This window comes from Bos taurus, chromosome 15 (genome assembly GCF_002263795.3).
Source record: "Bos taurus isolate L1 Dominette 01449 registration number 42190680 breed Hereford chromosome 15, ARS-UCD2.0, whole genome shotgun sequence".
NCBI classification, from domain to species: domain Eukaryota; kingdom Metazoa; phylum Chordata; class Mammalia; order Artiodactyla; family Bovidae; genus Bos; species Bos taurus.
The window spans coordinates 72,373,872-72,387,532 of record NC_037342.1 but is presented as its reverse complement, the minus strand read 5'-3'; positions in this window follow the sequence as shown (position 1 = coordinate 72,387,532).

Genomic DNA, 13,661 nt, shown 5'->3' with positions numbered 1-13,661 from the left:
AGCAAGTCTATATTTCTGCCTCAGGGCTTTTGCACTCACTGTTTCCTCTGACTCAGAACTCTTTCCCCAAACCTATGAAGTACTTTTTCTCTCACAACTTTAAGGTCATAGCTGAACCGCTTCCTTATGTCTAAAGTCTACCCTGGCTATCCTGTATAAGCTGTATCTTCTATCCACAGTTTTATATCCCCTCAAATCTGATTTATTTTTCTCTATGCCCTTATCACAGGCTTATATATTCACTCTCCTGTTTGTTTCCATACCCCCACTAAAAAATGAACTCTGTGACGACAGTAATGTGAACAGCCTTGTTCACTGGTATCTTCCTGTTGCTTAGAATAGAGACTCTCATACTTCAAAGTCTAAATTCAAATATTCATTGACTTTAGATACTCAATAAATATTATTGAATGAAAAAATGGATTGAAGGAGTGAGAGCTAGCAAATAAGTTATGGTCAATAAATAATACTGAAAAAATTAATACAGGCAAAGAAATGTTTATACTGGATAACTTCAGATAACATAATTTTATACTGTAGATAACATAACTGCAGGGCTTTCCTGGTGGCTCAGATGGTAAAGAATCTGCCTGCAATGCAGGAGTGAAAAACATGAATTTGCTCAGTCATATCCAACTCTTTGCAACCCCATGGACTGTAGCCTACAAGAACCTGCCTACCAGTGCAGAAGACACAATAGATGAGGGTTCGATCCCTGGGTTGGGAAGATCCCCTGGAGGAGGGCATGGCAACCCACTCCAGTATTCTTGCCTGGAGAATCCCGTGGGCAGAGGAGCCTGGTGGATTTAGTCCATGGGTTCCCAAGAGTCAGAAATGACTGAAGGGACTAGCACACATGCACACACGGGGATCAAGGAGTGGTGGAACAGTAGCTAGGTAAAATGGTATCGCGAACTTCTGGAAGTTTTTTTCTAGATGCTTTTATTTTCTCAGTGAAATAGGGACTAAAGCCATCATTTGAAAGTGGGGAGAAAAAGAAATAAGGAAACCAGTCTTGGTGTGGGCAGTGTGGGGGCGGGGGGGGCAGAAAGAGAAGGGTAATTAAAAAAAAAATGTAACAATGATTATATCTAGATTATGGCACAAAGATGAATCAGCTTATATTTAGTGTGTTTCATCTAAATCAAAGTAAAAACATTATAAAAACCACATTATGGTATAAAAATAGGAGTGGAGGCAGTAGGAAAGAGAAGCCAACAATTAGTGGTCTGGGGTTTAAGATTACCTTTTCACATTGGTGCAGGTCTATGAACCATTTGAACAGTTGGTATTTATGTGTGGGGGACAAGGCTGAGCTGCCATCAGCAGTTTTCAGAATGTCACTTGAACTCCTGTCAAGTAACAGGATATTCATTCATCTTCATCAGCTATAAATTTGGAATCCCAATTTAATTTAAAAATATTTATTGAGCTCTTAATATGTGCCAGGCACTCTGCCAGGCACTGGAGCCAGAAAGGCAAACAACACACAGTTCATGACCTTGGGGCTTTCCATTTAGACAGAAGAGAGACATGTTTAAAAAAAAAAAAAAAAACCAAACAGGCAAACCCACCAAATTCAGTGTGACTATTATAATGAAATCTGTGTGAGGGCAGGGACTAAGTCTGTTGCATCTACTTTTCATCTTCTGTGCACATATGGTGGCCAAAATGCAGGAAGCCATCGATAGCTATTTGTTCAATTCTAATTTAATGAATGAAAAGTGAAACTCTCAAAGTATTCTCAAGGTATGTGGTACTGTGAACCAAAATTCCTCTTTCAGATAAAATACTGATTACTCTTCTTTCTTAGAGGCAATTCCATGAATGTCAGTAATTAGGTCTGGTGTGAGTTGTTCTTAGACTTGAAAAGTTCACTTATTCAGCAAGAATAGGAGACAACTACAGGTGGAAAATTTTCTTTGAAGATTTGCGTATAGCCCAGACATGGCATTCCTTTCAGTCTTATTAATGAAAATTAACTGGAGAGCTAAACACACAGACAACATGTAAAGGGAAAAGAACGTGGATTTGAGTCAGAACAAAGTGGGTTTTCCCTGGTGGCTCAGTGGTAAAGAATCCGCCTGCAATGCAGAAGACACGGATTTGATTGCTGGGTCAGGAAGATCCCCTGGAGGATTAAATGGCAACCCACTCCAGTATTCTTGCCTAGAATATTCCCTGGACAGAAGAGCCTAGTGGGCTACAATCCATGGGGTCACAAAGCTTTGGACATGACTGAGTGACTGAGCATTCAGGCACATACAATGTGGATTTTACCCATAGCTTTTTAATGTCTAGCTGGGTGACTTCAGTAAATTGATTAATCTCTCGGAGTTTGTTTCTTCATCCTTAAAAATGAAGGTTTAGATACATCTCAGGATTATTGTGGAAGTTAGATAAAATAATGTGTGAAAATTTCCGTGAAGATTAGAGATATTGAATATGGTATATTAATCTTCTAGGGCTACCACAGTAATGTACCACAGACTGGGTGGATTACACAGCAGACATTTATTTTCTCACCGTTCTGGAGGTAGAAGTCTAAGATCAAAATGTCAGTAGGGTTGGTTTCTTCTGGGCCCAATCTCTGTGACTTGAGATGGATGTCTTCCCCTGTGTCTCCAAGTGTCTTTCCTCTGTGTTTAGGGCAGGTGTTCTAGTTTTCTCCTCCATATTGGATTAGAACTGACTCTCAAGATCTCTTTTTAAGTTCATTACCTTCTTAAAGATCCTACCTCCAAGTAGAGTGGCATTTGGAGGTACTGGGGAATTAAGACTTCAACTCGTGACATTTGAGAGGACACATTTCATCCCACAACACTTGAGTTCCCTTCCTTATTTCCTCCTTATTTTAACGGGGACAGAATTCTGATACTCTTATCCATTGAAAGCTACTGGTAAATGAAAGACACCCCCACCACCATCATAGAAGTTAAGCAAATTATGGGCATGACTTAGCAGAATGAAGGTTCTTCTTTGGGATCAATGTGTATTCTCAGGTGTAACTTGAGTTTAATGCAGATACCTTATGACATTTTAGACCTGACAGGAAATGGAAAAATTTATAAGCTACTTAAAAACATTGTGTATGTTTATATACAAACTTTTAAATGGAAAGAAATGGGCGCTTACGGGTAGTTTCAGCTCATTTGGCTACTCCTAAAACTTGATTTCCACTAACTACTGTATAAATGAGAAACAGATGTAATAAAACTAAGTATATAGATACTGTCTGTTGCGGGACTCACTGACTGTCCTGGCTGAGCTCAGACAGGTGCAATATTACCAGCATCATATTCTGTGCATAGTAAAATTGATATAAAGAGCAGCTCAATAGAAGAGATACAGTCTGCAGTGAAGAGTTTATAACACTTGTCATAATGGATCTGTCAGAAAAAAAATGTTTACAGTTCATTGCAGAATATAAAATGTTTGCTAAATCAGCAGTAAAAGTCGGAGCTCAGATAAATTTGCAGCAAGGTAGCAACACAACACAGCATAACATAAATACACCCAGCAGGAGAGTAGGAGAGAGAAAAAAAAAAGGCAGCAACAGCTTAGTTCTGAGCAGGATTTGATTTATGTCATACATAAATATAAGGTGTATTAGGAAGATTAGTGCATTAGGATGTTAACACAAATCAAGATGTCCTGTGCCAAGCGGGGCTGCTTGCACAACAATGAACAGTGGCAGTGCCAGGTAAGCTGCTGCAGCTTCTTTCTGAGCTCATCTCAAGCTGAGAAGTTTCTAGTTGTGGGATAGTGGTGTAATTATGAATAGCGTGTTATGATGTTCAGCTGGAACTCAACTGTTTGGACCATTGCCTGACCATTGACGCAGCTCTTCCTAGACAGAAAATTGCTCGTCCTGAATTTTGAAAAGGAAAAGAAAAGGGGTGTGTGTGTGCTATAATGGAAAGGTTAATGATCTTTTAGGAGGCAACTCTTCCGTGGTAGAAAGACGCTGGAAAATATGCTTAAGTGTTTGGTCTCTGTTCATAAGGTAACAGAAGAAGCCCCTGGCAACCACGTTAGTCCTCTGTGACTGCCTCCCGATGACAGCTCTAGAGTGATCACCAAACATAAACTGGACAAATATGACTCTTTCTGCCAGAATTTGGAATTGCTTGTAAATGAATCTGTAATATGCTCGCTCCCATGTGACGCAGCATGCGCTGCAGCCCACCTCTGGGCTGGAACAGCAGTAGATAACCTCTGCTCCCAGCTGCTGTTTCCAGACAACTCTTCCTCCCACCTTTACACACAGCCCTACTACACAGCCTTGTTGTCCTCACCTCCAGTCTCTTGGGTCACTCTTTAACTCTTTGAATACTCTAGCTCTTGGTTCACTGTTTCAGTCTCCAACAATATCTCATCATAACTGTTAGTGATTTTAATGTCCATCAGGATGAATGTTCCATTATGGGGGTGGTGGTTTAGTCGCTAAGTTGTGTCTGACTCTTGTGACCCCATGGACTGTAGTCCTCCAGGCTCCTCTGTCCATGGGATTTTACAGGCAAGAATACTGGAGAGGGGTGCCATTGCCTTCTCCAGGGGATTTTCCTGACCCAGGAATTGAACCCAGGTCTCCTGCATTGCAGGCATTCCATTATATTGGGCTGTAAATTCTTAACTTGCTCTGATTAAATAAACGTGTCCTCCACTACATTAAGCACTTATTGCCAAAGTCATATCCTAGGTCAATGTGTGACCTGTAAAGGCAGTCTCTCTGTAGCCTAAATTGTGGGCATGCCACAAATAGACCATCATCTCTTACAAGTTGCTCCTTGGAGCACTTGACTAAGAAATTTTCTGCTTTACCAGGACCCTCAGTCTTCTGATTTTCATCTCATTTTTAAAGACCTTCATTTCCCCTATCCTCTGTGTCCTTGTTTTGATCCTTGAACAGTTAGGATGTCATGGACCATCGCTGCAATCACTTTGCACACTCTTTCAATTATCTTGCTCATGTCTCACTTTATATATTCACCTGACAAGATTCTAACCTTGATTATCTCTAACTCTCTTCCCATAGCTGGTCTAAACATCACAACTGAACATAGCTGGAGAAAAACACGACCATCCTTCTCTGCCGCACTGTGAACCCACTATCCTCAGTGGACTCCCTCTTCTGCCCAGCAAGCGCAACTACATTTCTCTATCCATTCACTCTCCACGAACCTCGTTCACCTCTTCTCTTCCTTCCATAAACATTCAGCACCTTCTGTTCTCTCCTCCATCTCAGACACCTGCCTTGTGTTCTATTTCACTGAGAAAATAGATCCTGAGAAAATAATTTCCACCCACTAACTGGCATCTTTGCCCATGTATTTCTTCCTGTCCTGTTAATGTGGAAGAACTGTGTGTACTCCTCTCTGGGTCAGCATCGCCACCTGTGCAGCAGTCCCATCCTCTCCAACCCATTTAAGAACATCATCCCAGTAATTCTCCTTCTCTCCTTCACTATGAAATTTCCTTATCTAGCAGATTGTTCTCCCAAGCCTGCAATATCTGTTATCTTAAACAATAGCAGCAACAAGAAAAACCTCATTTGAGGAACTTCCCTGGTGGTCTAGTGGCTAAGACTCCGCTCCCAATGCAGGAGGCCCAGTTTTGATCCCTGGTCAAGAATCTAGATCCTACATGTGGCAACTAAGAGCCAGGGCCACCAAATAAAATAAATAAAAATAACTATTAAAAATTTTTCATTTGATTACTATCTCTCCATCTATTGCTATAATTCTCTGATCCTGCTTATCTCTACCTACTGTTTCTAATTCCTTTTTTCTTTTATTCTCTCTTAAGTCATCTCTAATCAGTTTTTCCACACCACTTCACAAAACTGCATTTGTAAATGTCGGCACTGTCCTTCTTGTGACTAAACCTAAGTCCTGATTCCAGGCATCTGGTTATCAGAATTTGCAGCTGATTGCCATGTGCTTAATTTTTCAATCTTTCCTCCCTTAATTTATAGAGAATGGGAGAGTCTTGATTTCTGTCTTATTTTAGTGAGCTTTTGATCTTAGTGTCGTTTGCTCATCTTCTTTTATTGCCTCAATAAAATATTCAACTCTAAGACTTATCTATATAAATAGATATCTATATAAAGCTCTTTGAATCTCATTGTTCTCTAGACTCATGGCTTTAAATATCCAGGCAAGAATACTGGAGTATGTTGCCATTCCCTTCTCTAGGGGATCTGCATGACCTGGCGATCAAACCTGCGTCTCCTACATTGCACGCAGATTCTTTACCATCTGAGTCACCAAGGGAACTCATTTATCTGGTGTTGACCTCAAATATATATGTTTATCCCAACCTTCTCTTAGGAAATTCAGATTATTGTTTCAAATTTCCTACTCATCTTCTTCACTGGGATATATAAAATACATCTCAAATTTAATGTGTGCAAAACTGAATTCCTAATATTCTTCCTCCTATGCTTTCAAATTTAATGTGTGCAAAACTGAATTCCTAATATTCTTCCTCCTATGCTTTCCAAAGCCACTGTTCCCACAGGATGGTAACACCTTCCTTCTGGGTGCTGAGGTCAAATCATTCATGGGAGGAAAGTGCCAGTGGTTGATTAGTGCCATCTTTTATTCTCAGGGACAATTGATGATTCAAATCTTGATCAGATCTTCCCCCACTACAATAACTCATGAAATGTATGGGGGTATCATAGATCCAAACTGAGTGAGATTCTGGCCAAGGTTATTATATATAGGACCAATCCCATGGACGGAGGAGCCTGGTAGGCTGCAGTCCATGGGGTCGCTAAGAGTCGGACACGACTGAGCGACTTCCCTTTCACTTTTCACTTTCATGCATTGGAGAAGGAAATGGCGGCCCACTCCAGTGTTCTTGCCTGGAGAATCCCAGGGACGGGGGAGCCTGGTGGGCTGCCATCTATGGGGTCACACAGAGTCAGACACGACTGAAGTGACTTAGCCACTTAGCCAAGCACCTGTACTCATTATTGAAACTGTTTATCAAGTAATGACTAACTGATATTTAAGAGATACACCTGCACCAGAAAATGAGCACAAAATATAAAAGCTGGAGGGACCACAGAGCTAATGGTCTCCCTGAGCTGACATCAACCTGTCCCACTCAGCTTCTCTTAAGAACTTGTGCATGCAGAATGCAAAGTGATTTAAAGGTTTCAGAAATTGCTATGTGAGTCAGTAGATCTCTGCAATACCATTGCCATGAATTCTACATTGATTCTTACCCCGCCTCCTTTCTTAAAGCTAAGTAAGCATGATGTTTAATGAAACATTGTATCCAATAAACTTGACCACCAGTCTGAAAACAAGACCAATGCTGCTGATCAATCACTATGAGTGTTGCAGTTTACAATCTTATTCAACTCTTTTTTATTTCCTCTCCATTCCACATATTCAATCTATCAAGTCAGGTTGGCTGTATTTTCCAAATATATTGAGAATGTGGGGAAAAAAACCTCTCTAATCCTGATCCTAGCCATATACCACTCCCTCCTAGATGATGTAATAGCCTTCTGACTGGTGTGTCCGTTCTCTCTCTCCACCCACTTTTCCTAAAACTGCAGGTAAAGTATTCCTTTCAAGATGGGAGGCAGATGATGTCTCTGTGCCTAGAATCCTGCCAATGGTTTTCTACCTCATTCAAAGTAAAGTCAAGTTCTTCCAGTGACCTGTAAGATCCTACTGACCTTGCTACTTCTCTAAGATCCCATCTCATTTACTCTCCCCATTGATCTTTCTATGCCAGTCACCCTGGTATCTTTGTTCTTTCTGTGACTGACCAGCACTCCCACCTTGAGGACTTTGCACCTGCAATTCTTTCTGCTAGAAGATTCTTCCTTAGACTATTTGCCTACTTGTTTACTCACCTCCTCTAGGTAGCTCCTTGTTTCAACATTATCTTCTCGATGAAGCTTTCCTTGACTAAGGATAATCTCAGAATCTAGAACTGCAGCACCCCCTTCTTATTTTTCTCCATATTCCTTAATAACCTGATATATTAAATAAATCATTTACTTGTTTATTACTTGTCTCCCTCTCCTAGAATATTAGGTCTAACAGGACATGATTTTTTGTCTATCACCGACTGAATGGAGATGAATTTGGGTAAACTCCAGGAGTTGGCGATGGACAGGGAGGCCTGGCATGCTGCAGTCCATGGGGTCACAAAGAGTTGGACATGACTGAGCGACTGAACTGAACTGAACTCCTCATTTTCCTCTTTTAATAAATCACTTGAATAAGATGTTCTCATTTCAAACTCTACTTCTAGGGAACACAACCTAAGATCACTGAAAAAAAAGGATGAGAATTTATATTAAAAAATGTAGATCTCTCCTCTCTAATCTTTATTTTATTTTTCAAGGAAAATATAGAAGGCAGTGAAATGGGGAAGATTACTTCTCTGAAACATTTCAATAAGCACCTATTAAAAGTGACATATTAAGCAAGTCCTTGGACTCCTGGCATGTGTGAAGGATAAAATAAAATCTCTCATACTTTCAACTTAGCTCTGGCCTTTATCACATTACTTGGGGATAAGGAAAATTTAACCACTAGCTTCAGAAGAGCTTTAAGATGGTGGCCATTTTTGTGAGACTCTTTGAGTTACATAAAGATAAAGTTCAGAAGGAAAACAAAAGTCCCTAGTTTTCAGAGTTAAAGTAAGAATTATATAAGATCATGTAGGTGAGGAGAAGGCAATGGCACCCCACTCCAGTACTCTTGCCCGGAAAATCCCATGGACGGAGGAGCCTGGTAGGCTGCAGTCCATGAGGTTGCACAGAGTCGGACACGACTGAAGCGACTTAGCAGCAGCAACAGCAGCAGCAGCATGTAGCTGAAATGACTTAATATAGTTCCTTACGTATGATCAATAAATCACCATAGATTCCCATTGGAAGAGTAAGGATGGAGGTAAGACCCTAAAGCAGATTCTCACAACATTTGTCTAAATGTGGGTTTTTTAATTTAATCAAGTAAGTTTTTTGGCTGTGCTGGGTCTTCATTGCTAAGGGGGCTCTTCTCTAGTTGTAGTGAGCGAGGACTATGCTCTAGTTGCGGTATGGGGACTTCCCATTGCAGGGGCTTCTCTTGTTGCTGAGCACAGGTTCTAGGCCATGAGGGCTTCAATAGTTGCAGCATGTGGGCCCAATAGTTGTGGTTCCTGGGTTCTAGAAAACAGGCTCGATAGTTGTGGCACACGGACTTAGCTGCTCCTTGCTATGTGGGCTCTTCTGGGACCAGGGATTTCCTCCATTGGCAGGTGGGTTCTTTATACCTCTGAGCCACCAGGGAAGCTCTAAATGTGTTTTTAAAACTTGGTGCTGGTTGAGTGCCTTGTAAAATAGGTTCTAAGACACTGATTAGCTTGCAGCATGTTTATGAAGGAGTATCCTTAGTTTCAGCACTCACGAAATTGAAAAGAAGTAGGATTGGGCAGAGGGAAAAGGCATTTTGGTATGTAGCTCCAATGGCACCCTTCAGCAAACCTCAAGACCTTTGGAGCTTGAATGGCACCTCAAAATTTTTCCACGTTTGGCTGAGGTGGTCACACCTTAATAGTCCCATGTTAATTCATCATTGCCATGACCCACCTTGGGAAAGGGTATGACCTTGAGCTAAGTAGCTCTTTGCAACTGAGACAGTTCCTGAGGGTGCTGATAATTGAAGGCTGCTGACAATATTTCTGGGAGCTAGGGCAAAAAGTTGAAGGGGAATCCAGGTAGCATATAACATCAGTTCCCAGAAATCCTAATATATTTGAAGAAAATGGAGACCTCTATTCTTTCATTCAATTGCTTACTCAAGAAATATTTGTTGAGCTCTGATTATGCCTATGGCACTATGCTAGGTACTAGAGCTATAATGAGGAATAAGACTTGGTCCATGACCTTGAAAAGGTAATGATCGAATGTTGCAGATGACTTGAATGTAAACTAATAAATGCAAGTTTGTGAGTGCTATTTCAGAAGTAAGAAACAAGTGCAGTGGGAGTACAAAGGACAGAACAAACAACTCAGCATAGGGATTCGGGGAACTCTTCACCTTGGCTTCACCACTCATTTATGTCTAAGTAGCTGAGCTATTTCTACAGAAGACTACAAAGAAACCGCTTGCATAACATATCACTTTCAGTAGGGGCTCACTGAAACGTTTTAAACTGTTGTTTAGAGCAAGAGTTTGTCTCCAGACAAATGTGTGCCCCTGAACTATCCATTTAGCTTATGGCATATATATGGCATAGCAAATCATGCTCTTTCTCCAAAATTACAAAGATTTAGGTCTGTGTGTCAAAGGATATGTATTCTTCAACTCAAGAAAATTTTAAATGGCTGAAGGTAAGTATCCTTAGGGGGAAAAATCATTTAAGGGAAAAAATTAGGAAACTGGGACTATGTACTGTCAAATGGATTCAAGATGGTGGCCAGGCAGAAGTACTCAGCAAATGCTGATTGTTATTCATTAATAAAAATTACTGAGTCACTCAATGATCAAATGCACGCTGAGAGCCTACAGTAATCAGGAATTACTGGAATTATATATTATTATGCTCTTTAAAGGAGAAGAAAATGGCAACCCATTCCATCACTCTTGCCTGGAAAATCCCATGGATGGAGGAGCCTGGTAGGCTGCAGTCCATGTAGTTGCTAAGATTCAGATATGACTGAGTGACTTCACTTTCACTTTTCACTTTCCTGCATTGGAGAAGGAAATGGCAACCCACTCTAGTGTTCTCGCCTGGAGAATCCCAGGGACAGGGGGAGCCTGGTGGGCTGCCATCTTTGGGGTCGCACAGGGTCAGACATGGCTGAAGTGACTTAGAAGCAGCAGCAGCAGCAGCATGCTCTTTAAAAGCATAAGTCAGACACCTACGCTATGAGTCTTGAAAATGGACATTAGTCATTGCCTGGACAATGTATATTTTAATCACTGATGTGAATGTATATTTATGAACTTATGGAGATGCCCTAAAATAAAAACAATATTCCAGCTGAAAGTTCAAAGAAACATACGAACCAGAGCCCGATTTGGGACCTGGCCACAGAAAACTGTGAAGTACCACAAAGCAGGGACTTTTGAATCTCAGGAACCTGTGGCTTTTTTCTTAACCCGAGCTTCAACTTCTTTATCTGTTAGAAAGGGAAAATAATATTCTTCCCCAAAGTTATTATAATATTTAAGTAAGATAATAACTGTTAAGTGCTTGGCTCAGAGTAAGTACTCACAAATGTCAATCTCTTTTCCTTTCCATCCCCTGAAAACACTTTCTAAGAAAATTACAATGAGAGGTTGCAATGTTTAATAGGACCAGCTCCATCAGTGAATGAAAATAGCACTTTCATTTCAGTGTTCAGAAAGGTTAATGTCAATACACATTATAAATAATGATTGCATCAGTAATGACCCATACTGTCATTTACATAAATGGATGAGAGTCAAAGTGCGTTGTATACAAAGAAAACTTTGAGTCTTTATAAAATAGCAGGAAGACCATGGGCTGTTGCACGTAGACTTGAATTTTAATTCCAGCATCCCTGCAAACTAACTTCTTGACCTTGTAGCTCTGATTACTTAACCTCTCTGAGAATCCAACATCAACATAAAATTGGGGATCAAATATTTCAACTCCACTGGGCTTTGGTAAGGATTAAATAAGATAATGTGTATTAAGTGTTGGTTATAGTCATGGTGTTTTAGCCAGTCAGTGAATGAGCATAGCATCTTATGGCACCTCCAAGGATTTCAGATCTGTCCTGCCCTTTTCTTTCCCCTGTTTCACCCCTAATCGCTAACTGTCTAACCCTTTCTTACTTTATGTCATAAAAGTTTTGTAAATAATTTATCAAATGACATCAATCTTCACAGTTGACTGCAAGCCCATCCACTAAATGTTATTGCAGTTTATCAAGCAACACTCAATATTGTGCTTACTAATATAGAGATGGAGTTTCAGGACATAAACATTCATAGGCTTGAGAACTGTTAGAGCGGGAAAGGGGCCTTAGAGATATCTCCTCCTGTCACCTCATTTTCCAGATGAGGAGACTGTGTTGATAAAATGCTTCCATTCCTGAGGCTTAGAATATCACCCAGGCAAGTTCTTGGCCATAAACAAGGTGCAACTGACATTTGGACCTGGTATTTGGAATCACCTTCCACCTATTAGGTAACACTTGCTTTTCCTTTGATTATCAGTTGTTTTAATGTTATAAGAATTTCCTATAATTTGTAACTTCAAATACAACTAACTGCACTTGAATCTAGAAATTTAACTGTGTGATCTTGATCACATTCCTCAATTTTTCTGACCCTCATTGCAAATTGGGAACAACAATGACTATTACCAAATGGCATATAGTGTTCACACTATTAATTAAAGGCATAATCTCTCTCCTTCATTTCTAACAGATGGTAATTTTTTATATCAGACACTATGCTTATGTATCTTGGTGTCCCTGATAAATCTATAAATGTCCATAGATTTAAACCTTTTGAGTTGACAAAAATTTAGTAGCTGATTACCCCAATGATTAGTGAAAAATAACCATCATTTTTTGAGCACAAATGTCTTGTCAAGCACTGGACTTTGTATTTCACATTTACTATCTCTTTTAACTTTATATAAACCTCTGCAATAGGTACTATTATTATGACCATTTTTCATATAAGGAAAGTGAGTCACAGATGTTAATGTGTTAATAATTTGCCAAAATTCACATATGCAATAAGTGGGAACATGAGGGTTTGAACCCAGGCAAGCTAAATACCCTCTGAACTGAGTCAGTGTTTTATTCACAAGACTATTTTTACAAGCTAGGTGTAAAATAATCTGATTGCGTTTTCTTCAATGTTGCTGGTTGTTTTTCTTGCTTCTAATATTTCCTCATGCTTGGATCTCTGTTTTGTATACCATATTATTGGAAACTGCTGCTGCTGCTGCTGCTAAGTCGCTTCAGTCGTGTCCGACTCTGTGCGACCCCATAGTCGGCAGCCCACCAGGCTCCCCTGTCCCTGGGATTCTCCAGGCAAGAATACTGGAGTGGGTTGCCATTTCCTTCTCCTATGCATGAAAGTGAAAAGTGAAAGTGAAGTCGCTCAGTCGTGTCCGACTCTTCAAGACCCCAGGGACTGCAGCCTACCAGGCTCCTCCATCCATGGGATTTTCCAGGCAAGAGTACTGGAGTGGGGTGCCATTGCCTTCTCCTTATTGGAAACTATGGTAGTATAAATAGATCACATCATATGACCTCTATGTGATGTTTGAAGGAAAAAGTCCTGCCCTGAACTAACTAGACATCACAACATTTTACTCAAAGTCCTTCCTGTCCTTGTCAGCAGCAGAATCAGCAGCTGTAGCCAGGAGTGTCAGTAAGGAGGCTTGATTAAATATAAATATGTCTATGGAGTCATACTTAAGGCAAACTTTTTAGGTCACTGCAGCTGGGAATAGAAAATGATTTTGGATTTTGAGTGAGACTAATTTTTAAATAAACAAGGCTGAAATATAGTACATGGCACCTTCAAGCAACTGAGAAAAAATGTTAAATGTTAGTCATTCAGTCATGTCTGACTCTTTGCGGCCTCATGGACTATAGCCTGTTGGTCTCCTCTGTCCGTGGAATTCTCCAGGCAAAAATACTGAAGTGA